General features: G+C 35.5%; 1 pseudogene; it reads left to right on the forward strand.

Annotated features, from left to right (window-relative positions):
- Positions 1-2,958: 2,958 nt before the first annotated feature.
- Positions 2,959-3,934, forward strand: LOC139034373 (ras-related protein Rab-11A pseudogene; annotated as a pseudogene).
- The last annotated feature ends 7,798 nt before the right edge of the window (positions 3,935-11,732 follow it).

Here is an 11,732-nt window from a genome sequence, read left to right on the forward strand (position 1 = left end):
TATTTTTTTGTTTGATATTTTATCCCAGAGGAGAAAGAGTGTGCCAGTGAATACCTAACCTCACCAGTTATATGGAACAGGACAAAGGAGCTCATTTTTCTCACCTCTTTCAGAGAACTAAATCATGTGCTCCATTACTGGGGATTGGAAACTGTGGAAGAGCAGCAGACAGGAATAGCAGAAGGCATTAAAGAGACATGGATATGAACCACATTACAGATTTCAATGAGAAGTCTAATCACAAGCCACTGGAAATGTGCTTTCCATTAATTTCCATACCTGGCCCGTGGGCATGCCAACACACTGCCTCACCGACATATCGCCTCCCCCCACTTTGTGGACATCTTCCTGTATGCACTCACAAGGATTGCATAAGCAGGCTTTGGCAGATAGCCAGTGAATGCCCAAAGAGTATTCATCAAATCTGGAGGCCAGGGAAATATTACAAACATGAGTTCTAGAGTTGTATTTGGGAAAACAAAAGAGAGATTGCCAGAATTCAAACTGGTGAGTTGCATGATCCAGAGAAGGCACACAAGCTTAGGAGCTCTGCCCCAGTGTAAAGCAAGAAGCATGGAACAGGTATATCAATAGAAGGTTTAGAAAGCTACAGACTTTCTGTGCAGCTCACAGTATTTCCCCTCTTAAGACAAGCAGTAAAACCTAGAAGAGATAACTGTTACTTTAAATGCAAAAGGATCAAATAAAAATCATAAGAAATATGAAAAGTTTAAAGACAACATACACCAACAAAGGATCACAATAATCATCTTGTTAGTCAAACTGAAAGCCACAGAGGTCTTCAACTTATCGTATAAACAATGTAAAACACCTACTATAAGGGAATTCAATGAGTTATAAGAGATCTTGCATGCATGCTCAGTTGCTAAGTCATGTCCAACTGTTTGCAAGCCCATGGACTGTAGCCCGCCAGGCACAGAAAGACAATTCAGCAAAATAAGGGAAACAACACATGAACAAATAAACTTTAAAAAGAAGCAGAAATCTTTAAAATATTCTGGAGTTGAAGAATATAATGCATGAAATGATAAATACTAAAGAGAGCATGAAAAACTGATGTGGTCAAGCAGAAGAAATAAATTGCTGAAATTGAAGACAGGAACTTTGAAATTATCTGTTATAAGAGAGTAAACTAAAATAATTTTAAAAGATGAGAAAATAATAAAAAATTATAAAGAAAGCTTATGGTTCATAAATTACAACTAAAAGGGTAAAGTTGAGAATCATTGAAATTCTAGAAAGAGAAGAGAGTGATAAAAAGAAAGCTTATTTTTAAAAAATAATAATGGCTAAAAGTTCTCAAATATGGCAAGGACATAAGTATTCAAGTTCATGATGCTCATAGGTTACAAAATAAGATCAAATAACGAGATTCTCTCCAAGCCTTGTTAAAATAAAATTGTTAAAAATCAAAGACAAAGACTGAATCTTCATTGATACATAAGAAATTGTTTGTAACATACAAAGATGTTTACATACCAGTATCAATGGGTTTCTTAAAGACCAGGAGAGATTGGGATGATATATTCAATGCAATAAACCAAATTAAGCCATTAATGAAGTATATTATTCACAGAAAAATAGTCCTTCTTCATATATGAAAGAGAGATGAAGACATTCCCAGGCCAAGGAAAAAAACAAAAAAGGGAATTCATCACCATTACATCCCCTTTAGAAAAAATACGAAAACAGTCTTTCGAATACTTATTAAATAAAGTTAATTTGTAACATGAAAACATGTGAAAAATTCAGCATACTGGTAATATAGTCAAATCCAAGCATTAATACTTTAACATGGTAATATATTAATAACTTAACTCTAATATAAAGGTTAAAGGACAAGAGTATTAAAAGTAACTATAGGTAAAATAATTTATTAATAAATACAGCACAAATTAAAATAAGCTGGAGAAAAATATAGTTTTGGTAGACCATTTATCAGTGTAGGATAGATGGTTATATCTATGAGATGTTTTATATAAGCCTCATAGTAACCACAAAAAAAAAAAAAACTAAAAAAAATCTACAAAAGATTTACAAAAGGGAAAGTGAATGGAATCAGTGTACCATTACAGAAAATTATTAACTTAAAAAGGAAAGCAACAATAAAGGAGGAAAAGAACATGGCAACTACAAGACACCTAGAAAACCACAAGACGTTGTTATCATTATTAAGTCCTTACCTTTCAACAGTTATACTACATATAAGTTGATTGAATTCTCCAAATAGAAGGTATTAAATGGATAGATAAACTAGGGGAAAAAAACAAAAATGAAACTGCTTTATGGTGCTTATAAAAGACTCACTTCAAGTTTAAAGATATATGTAGGTTTGAAGTTAATAGATGGAAAAAATATATCTCATATAATTGAGACTCAAAAGATAGAGTAATTCTACTCACTTAAGATAAAAAAGACTTTCATCCAAAAATGGCAACTAAAGACAAGGTCTATATATAATGATAAACAAGATTAAGTCATCAAGAAGACATAACATTTATAAATATATCTGCACTTAACATTGGAGTGCCCAAATATATTAAGCAAATATTAACAAATCTTAAGGGAGAAATGGGCAGCAATGCAATAATCATAGGGGTTTCCAGTAACCCACTTTCAAAAGTGAATATCATCAAGAAAGGAAATCAGCAAGGAAACTTTAGACTAGGACCATGCCAGACACTATATAAAACTAATAGACATACACAGAACATTCCATAAAACAAGAACAGAATACACATTCTTCTCATAAACACATGTAACATTTTCAAGCATAGTTCATTAGGTCACCAAAGAACTCTTACATATTTAAGAGACTGAAATTAAATCAGGTATATTTTTCAACCACAATGGTATAAAACTAGAAATCAAAAGTAGACGGAAACCTGGAAAATGTTTAGTAATAAACAACTGTGTTAGGAATAAAAAGAGGTTCGGTTTACCCCTGCAGCGACGCCCCCTGGTCCCACCGGTACCACTGCTGCTTCCGCCCCTTCGCTTCTCGGCCGCGCAATGGGCACCCGCGAAGACGAGTACGACTACCTCTTCAAAGTTGTTCTTATTGGAGATTCTGGTGTTGGAAAGAGTAATCTCCTGTCTCGATTTACTCGAAATGAGTTTAATCTTGAAAGCAAGAGCACCATTGGAGTAGAGTTTGCAACAAGAAGCATCCAGGTTGATGGGAAAACAATAAAGGCACAAATATGGGACACGGCAGGGCAAGAACGATACCGTGCTATAACATCAGCATACTATCGTGGAGCTGTAGGTGCCTTATTGGTTTATGACATTGCTAAACATCTCACATATGAAAATGTAGAGCGGTGGCTGAAAGAATTGAGAGATCACGCTGACAGTAACATTGTTATCATGCTTGTGGGCAATAAGAGTGATTTGCGCCATCTCAGGGCAGTTCCTACAAATGAAGCAAGAGCTTTTGCAGAAAAAAAATGGTTTGTCATTCATTGAGACATCTGCTCTAGACTCTACAAACGTGGAAGCTGCTTTTCAGACAATCTTGACAAAGATATACCGCATTGTTTCTCAGAAGCAGATGTCAGACAGACGTGAAAATGACATGTCTCCAAGCAACAATGTGGTTCCTATTCATGTTCCACCAACCACTGAAAACAAGCCAAAGGTGCAGTGCTGTCAGAACATATAAGGCGTTTCTCTTCTCCCCTAGAAGGCTGTGTGTAGTCCAATTCCCAGGTCTGAGATTTAAATATATTTGTAATTCTTGTGGTCATTTTGGTGTTTTATTACTTCCTCATACTTATGAATTTTTCCATGTCTCAAGTCTTTTGATTTTAGCTTTATAAAATGATCCATTTGTCCCGAATGACTGCAGCTTTTTTTCATGCTATGGCTTTACTAGCCTTAGTTTAATAAACTGAATGTTTGGATTCCTCAATTATTGTTTACTTTTCATCATGGAAGCTGTCACTGTAGGACATAATAGAACTTGATCCCTTGAAGCTCAGACCTGTTGGTCTTGATTAAATCAAATTAAGAAGACTGTAGAAATAAGCTATCATTTTGCCACAGAGCAGCTTATAATTAACACACTCTTCTCCAAATGCAGAGTATATTTCCATAAATCTAACAATTGCCCTATAAACATAGCAGAATTTTGAGAGCTTATAAATTTTCCATTATTCCGGAAGTCAATTTCTAAAATGCCTTAATAGGGTTATGTAGTTTAGTAAATTTTGTTTTTTAATTTTTATAAACATCAAAGTTGATTAGAGAGGGGGGAATACTTTTTTCTGGACAAGAATTATCTTAATAAACACAAAAGACTGATGATTTCAGTAGTATGGTTACGGGGCCATAAGTCACACAATGCTGCCTGGCAGGCTGGGAACTGGAGAGACTGGTGGAATTCCACCTGAGGTGCCTCTGTTAACAGTAATCAGGCAGCCCAAGTCATTTAACTTATCTAATTTCCCAGAAGTATATTATGTGGCATTTTATTGCTCAGGCAATAACTGGTTTAATGCTCTTAGCATCCGATGGTGAAGTGTTAATTTTGTCTTAAAACCTTCCAGTAAATGCAACCTAGTTTTACCACCATAGCCACCAGCAGGCATGGATAATTATTTTAACAATGCTGATTTTTTAGTTTTATAGTATATTATGGAATATAGTCCAGTTAAATATCTGGTTTCAGTATGTCTAAAGAATACAAGAGAGGTTAATTTCTGCTCAAGTGGTACCACTTAAAGGCATGTATTCTTTTAGTATGTAAGATGAAACAGTACCTTGAGTTTAAATAGAATGCATTTAGGCATTGTACAAACCTGAAAGTTTTCTTCCACTACATTATTGAAATCAATGGAGCAACTCATTTTTCATTCCGAAATGTGCACACTAATATTTAGGTCTTTTTTTTGTGTGTGTGTGGATAATATTAAGCACTTAACTCTGAAGTGTTCTGAAAGTTGTGTCAACTAAAGTGATACTATTCAGGACGGTGGAATATCCCCAAAATATACATGTGTGTGGGCTTGCCTGGATTACTATGTTTCATAGTTAATCATCTGTCTTTTGCGGTGCTCATGACGTGTGGGGCGCACTGAAGGCATTGCTGTGGTCAGTCTATTTAGTTTTCCTCTGTAGCTGTTTTATTATTTTGGTGTATTAGTTATGAAGATACTACAATCTCCTTGTAAATCACTACTTTGTATTTTATGCATGCTCTGTAACTTGATTTTTTTTTTAAGTTACTGATTTGGAATATATTCACATTCTAATAAACAGTTATAGGGGGACTATTCTTTATGTTGTCAGATTATATTTTTCCTTTGAGTGCTTTGGATGTAGCCATGAAATATTTGCTTCTGATGGTAAGAGCATAGGTCCTTGGATAACAGAGTAAACTATTGAATTGGAGGCATCATTATGTGAATTCAGCTTTGATTTTAGACATAGAGTTCAATTATTCTTGGGAAAAGTATTACCAAAAGCATCAGGAAAGTAATCTCTGTACTTTGGTATGTAACAGTGTCACCAGACCCAAGAAGAGGCTCCATTGCTATTTTACTCAAAATTGGTAGTTAAGTTTTTACAAAATTTTTTAAGAGGAGAGACTAGATAGTGAATTGAAAATAAATAAAGTAACTTTGAATTTTTACCAAGTGTAGAGTTAATGTTGCCTTGGGCATGATTGGATCTTGGGAGAATTCCAGGAAACTTTAAGCAGTATTAGAAAATGAATTTGATTGCGTTTCAACTAGTATCTTCATTCTGAATAGTATCCCAGGAGACAAACTGTCTCAAGAAACATGAAGTTTTTAATATTATGACAATTTAGGGCTCAAGGCAGTGTAGAAGTATTTTACTTTTTGACTTTGCTTTTCATTTATTTAACTTTGAATTTCTAAAAACCAGTTTTATTGTCCTGAAAAGTCACTTAGCCGCCTTGACTTTGTTTAAACCTGTATGTCATCATCCTAAAGATGCTGCTTACGGTTTCTGTCCAGTAGTGGCTGTTACTCTGTATAGGTGAATCTCTTCAGCGGTTGCACTGAGAATGCTAAATTCTAATTCTCAGAAGGGGTGCTAGTTGGTGACTTAGGCCAAAGGGTTCTGCAGGTAGACAAGAATCTTTAAAGAGTTGGGATTGCCCATTAAAGCTAGTCATATTTATTTTGTCATTGGGGAAACAGACATCCTAATATTTGTCAGTGATTGGTACTTAACAGAATGCAAATACTTTAAGTGGTTTGAGCTATTATGATCATCTCATCTATCTAGAAAAAGAAAAGCCCTACTATTCAGACAGTTTTGGCTAACATCAGAAGCAGAATAACTCAAAGGTTAGGTGGATAATTTAGAACTTAATTCCAACCTGTTAAATTTTAATTTCTGGAGTTTTTTTTTTTTTAAGGAAAAAAATGAAGGCTGGATATTTGATGTCTCACAAACATCATAAGCCTGAGAAAAAAATTCAAAACAAAATATGAATTTTGCATGAGGACTGTGCCCAAGGATATCTATTCCCTGTATGGGAAAAAAGATGAACAAAACCTATGAAAGAACCCTCTTTCACCGATACATTTAGTAGGTTAGCATAGCAGTCAAACTAGTGCCCAAGATCTGCTTTCTGTTCTCCTGGTTGGGTCAGTGCTGGAGCTGCCTCCCTTCCTGGGATTTAGCAGGTCAGCTTTTCTACTCATCTATACAATATGCCAAATAAACTGGAGTTGTCATTCTAATGTCTTAAATTGTAGGAGGCTGATGGCAACAATGAGCTAATACAAAATGCTAATGTCATTCAGTCAGTTCAGTTCAGTTGCTCAGTCATGTCCGACTCTTCGCGACCCCATGAACCACAGCACGCCAGGCCTCCCTGTCCATCACAAACTCCCGGAGTTTACCCAAACCCATGTCCACCAAGTCGATGATGCCATCCAGCCATCTCATCCTCTGTCGTCTCCTTCTCCTCCTGCCCGCAATCTTTCCCAGCATCAGGGTCTTTTCACATGAGTCAGCTCTTCACATCAGGTGGCCAAAGTATTGGAGTTTCAGCTTCAGCATCAGTCCTTCCAATGAACACCGAGGACTGATCTCCTTTAGGATGGACTGATTGGATCTCCTTGCAGTCCAAGGGACTCTCATGAGTCTTCTCCAACACCACAGTTCAAAAGCATCAATTCTCTGGTGCTCAGCTTTCTTTGTAGTCCAACTCTCACATCCATACATGGCTACTGGAAAAACCACAGCTGTGACTACCATTTAAGTAAAGGAGACCATTAGGATTAGACTGAGAGAGAATTTTTATTGAAGTATCCATTTTCCTAAAAACCGAATTGGATAGAGAAAGAATATTTGAAAGGAAGTTGATTCTAGGCATAAAATTAGAAAGTATGTTAAATTCTGAGGTAAAAGATTGAACGTGGTAGGTATGATAGAGTAGGTGACAAAAACTTGGACATTAGTCACAGGTCTTCTAGTCATTGTGTCTCTGAGCCTCACTTTCTCCAGAGGACTGGATTAGATCATTTTGGGGGTGTATCCTAGCTTTAATTCAGCAATCCTATGAATGTATGCATTTTTCAGGTACTAGAGCCAAATTATTATACATTCTAACTAAAATTTAAATTTAATAGCTAAGTTAAAATCAGATGTACACTTTGCAAGATATTTTTGGTCTTACAATAACTTGATTAAAATCCTATCTTTATTTCCATGTTAATGCCATTAAATAAGACAAAAGCTTTCAGAACATTTGCAGAATGACTGTCAGTTTCAACAATATGCATCAAAGTACCATATGTACTGTGGGGGGAGAAACACTTGAGGGGCTGCTTTGTCAACTGTGAACTGAGAATTGCTTGTTTTTTGGGCTTTTACTGTTAAAATTCTGCTGGCTTTTAATATATACTTTGAAATATAAAAAAAAGGAATAAAAAGAGAGAACTTAACTCAGCAACTTAATTTTACACTTCAGGGAACTAGAAAAACAACTAAGCCCTACTAATGGAAAGAAATAAAAATCAGAACAGAAATAAAACAGAGATTAGAAAAATAAAAGAAAGATTTTAAAAGATTAAGAACAGGTTTTTTGTAAAGACAAATAAATTTGACAAAATTTCCAACTAGAAAAATTAAAAAGTAATGGGGAAATACAGTAAATAAAATCACAAATTAAAGAGGAATCATTACAACTGATACCACAAAATACAAAGACTCATATTTTGTATTATATTGACTGCTATGAATAGGTATAGCCCAACAAATTAGATAACCTAAAAGAAATAAGTACATTCCTAGAAAACTATAATATACAAAGATAAAGTCATAAAGATATATAAAATCTATGCTTATATACCTTATACACAGTGTACATTGTGAAAAATGCAAGTTGGATGAATCACAACCTGGAATCAAAACTGCCAGGAGAAACATCAACAACCTCAGATACGAAGACTATACCACTCTAATGGCAGAAGGAGAAGAGGAACTAAACAGCCTCTTGATGAGGGAGAAAGAGGAGAGTGAAAATGATGGCTTGAAATGCAATATTAAAAAAAACTAAGGTCATGGCATCTGGTCCCATCACTTCATGGCAAATAAACGAGGAAAAAGTGGAAATGGTGACAGATTTTTTTTTTGGGGGGGGGGTCCAAAATTACTGTGGATGGTGACTGCAGCCATAAAATTAAAAGACACTTCCTCCTTGAAAGGAAAACTATGACAAACTAGACAGTGTATTAAAAAGCAGAGATATCACTTTGCTGGCAAAGGTCCATACAGTCAAAGCTATAGCTTTTCCAGTAGTCATGTACAGATGTGAAAGTTGGGCCATAAAGAAGACTGTGCATTAAAGAATTGATGCTTTTAAATTCTGGTGCTGAAGAAGACTCTTGAGAGTCCCTTGGACTGCAAGGAAATCAAACCAGCCAATCCCAATTCTTTACGATTGGAACCCTTAATATTCATTGGAAGAATTGATGCTGAAGCTGATGCTCCAATACTTTGGCCACCTGATTGTGAAAAGCTGACTCGTTGGAAAAGACCCTGATGCTGGGAAGGAATAAAGGCAAAATGAAAAGCAGGTGGCAGAGATGAAATGGTTAGATAGTATCACCAACTCAATGGATATGAATTTGAGCAAACTGGGAGATAGTGAAGGACAGGAGAGCCAGGCATGCTGAAGTCCATGGGGTTGCAAAGAGTGGATGGGACTTAGTAACTGAACAACAACAATATGATATGTATAGTTTAATATCATATATAGTGTGTGGAAATTTTAGTATTTGTGTTTAATTCCCCAGTCCAGAAAGATGGGTATCTTTACTCATTTCAGGGAAATCAGTTTCCATCATTCTGTCCTGTTAGCTTTCTTCATTTTGTGTGTTTTGGAAATGTAATTTGATGTATAGTATTTATCAGCAGTGTGCTAGAGCAAGATTGCACTTTCTTGTGAGAGGAAACTTGATACATCTTTTCCTAATTCTATAGTCAGTGATATTGCATTGGCAACCTGAACTTACCATGGTGGAAACACTTGGACCATAGAAATTTGCAAATATAAGTCACACAAATTAGCAGAGTTTTTTGTTTGTTTGTTTTATGTAGTTTTCTTTTAAGAGAGAGATGATCAACACTACTGCTTCTTCAACATTTATTATATATATCATGTAAATATACATGTTATGTACATGTGTGCTCAGTAGCTTCAGTGGTGTCTGACTCTTTGTGAACCTATGGATTACTACCCACCAGAGTCCTCTGTCCATGAATTTCGATGGAATTTTCCCAGCAAGAATACTGGAGTGGGTTGCCACTCCATGTTATCTATATATAATATAGATAAACCCATGTTATCTATATATAATTTATGCATTATTTATATATAACATATATTTTCTATGTTTACTTATTTTTATTATATACTTATATATGTGTTTCCTTTTTCAAAATATTCAGGGAACATTTATAGACTTTATCTTCCATTTGATAAACATTTTCTCATCTGTGTTCCTTCTATTGAGTCCTATTACTATGTTTTCTAAATTTAATATTTTTAAAAGTCATGTGTTTCCAGTTATTTTCTATTTTTCCCACTACTTTTGAAGCTATTTAATTTTTTTTTAATTTTATTTAGACTCCTTTTTGGTATTTAGTGATTCTTTATCTTCTTCATTTCATTATTTTTCTTCTTTTAATTTCTTTGGTGAGTTTGGTTCTGCTTAAATATGAGGAAATTATTTACTTTATTCTTTTTTATATATTTGTAGTAGTGTATATTTTCTTTCCTCCACTGTTTCTGAGACTCTTTTTATCATATGGAGGCATAACTACAGTTATCTTCTGAGCATTATGGTGATTTTTTTTTCCTTTCTTTTTTATTCCTTAAACAACTTTTTAGGGGGGAAGGGAGGGGTATATATTTGGGATAGAAATCATCATGATCCTCAACTCTTCTACAAATTATCCTGGATGAACTGCTTTATAATTCCTGCATCTGTATCTATAAACTTCAAAATGTTTTCATTTCTTTGGCTTAATATTTAGGCTAGATTTGTGCTGTGGTTTCCCTCATTTTTTAAAAAAAATCTTTTCCTGTATTTCTCTTTTCCTTGAATTTTTCAGTATTTCCAATATATGTAGCTTTTTAAAAAAATTATTCTAAAAAGTAATCTCTTGCTTCATGAAAGGATGTTGGAATAATTTGTTCATTATGCCCTTTTTATTGTATAGGTTAAAAGCAATTTCAATATGTAATTATCACAGAGATAGGCAAGATTGCCCCTTCCATGGGGATGAAATGGAAATAAAATTGGAAAATAAATTGGTAATGTATGTAAATCTACTTACATGTCTTTGTTTTTGGCAATTGCATTTCTAAAAGTATCTTATCAATTCCAGTTCAAGATGTAGGAGTAGAATGTGCACTCATCTCCTCCTGCAAGAGCACCAAAATTGCAACTAGCTGTTGAACAACCATTGACAGGAGGATGCTGGAACCCACCAAAAAAAGATACCCATGTCCAAATACAAAGAAGAATCCTCAGCAAGATGGTGGAAGGGGCACATGATGATCAAATCAAACCCCATACCTGCCAAGTGGGTGACTCACAGACTGGAGAACAATAATACCAAAGAAGTTCTCACACTATTGTGATGGTTCTGAACCCCACGTCAGACTTTGTAGCCTGGAAATCTGACAAAGGGACTGGGAATCCCTAAGGAATCTGGCCTTGAGGGCCAGCAAGATTAGATTATCCTTCCAGAGGACTGAAGGAAACAGAGACCCCAGTCTTGGAAGGAACAAACAAAATTTTATGCATAACAAGATCTAGAGGAGAGGCACAGTGACCCCACAGGAGACTGAACCAAAACTACCTGTTAGTGTTGGAGGGCCTCCTGTGGAGACATAAGTTGGCAGGGGCTCATTGCAAGAACTGGGGCACTGGAGGGTCCACCTTAGCATAAACTGTCTTGGAGTTTGTCATTAACTCTACCATAGAACCCATAGATCCCATGGCTGTGTCACCTCAGGTCAAACAACTACCAGGAAGGGAGTGCAAACCCACCCATCAGCAGGTAATTGTATTAAAGTTTTACTGAGCAAGGCCCTGACCACAAGAGCAAGCTTCAGTTTTCCCTATCACGAGTCCCTCGCATCAGGAAGTTCACAAATCCTCTTAGCCTCATCCATCAGAGGACAGACAGAAGAAGCAAGAAAAAGCACAGTCTCA

Source organism: Odocoileus virginianus, chromosome 3 (genome assembly GCF_023699985.2).
Source record: "Odocoileus virginianus isolate 20LAN1187 ecotype Illinois chromosome 3, Ovbor_1.2, whole genome shotgun sequence".
In the NCBI taxonomy this organism is placed as follows: domain Eukaryota; kingdom Metazoa; phylum Chordata; class Mammalia; order Artiodactyla; family Cervidae; genus Odocoileus; species Odocoileus virginianus.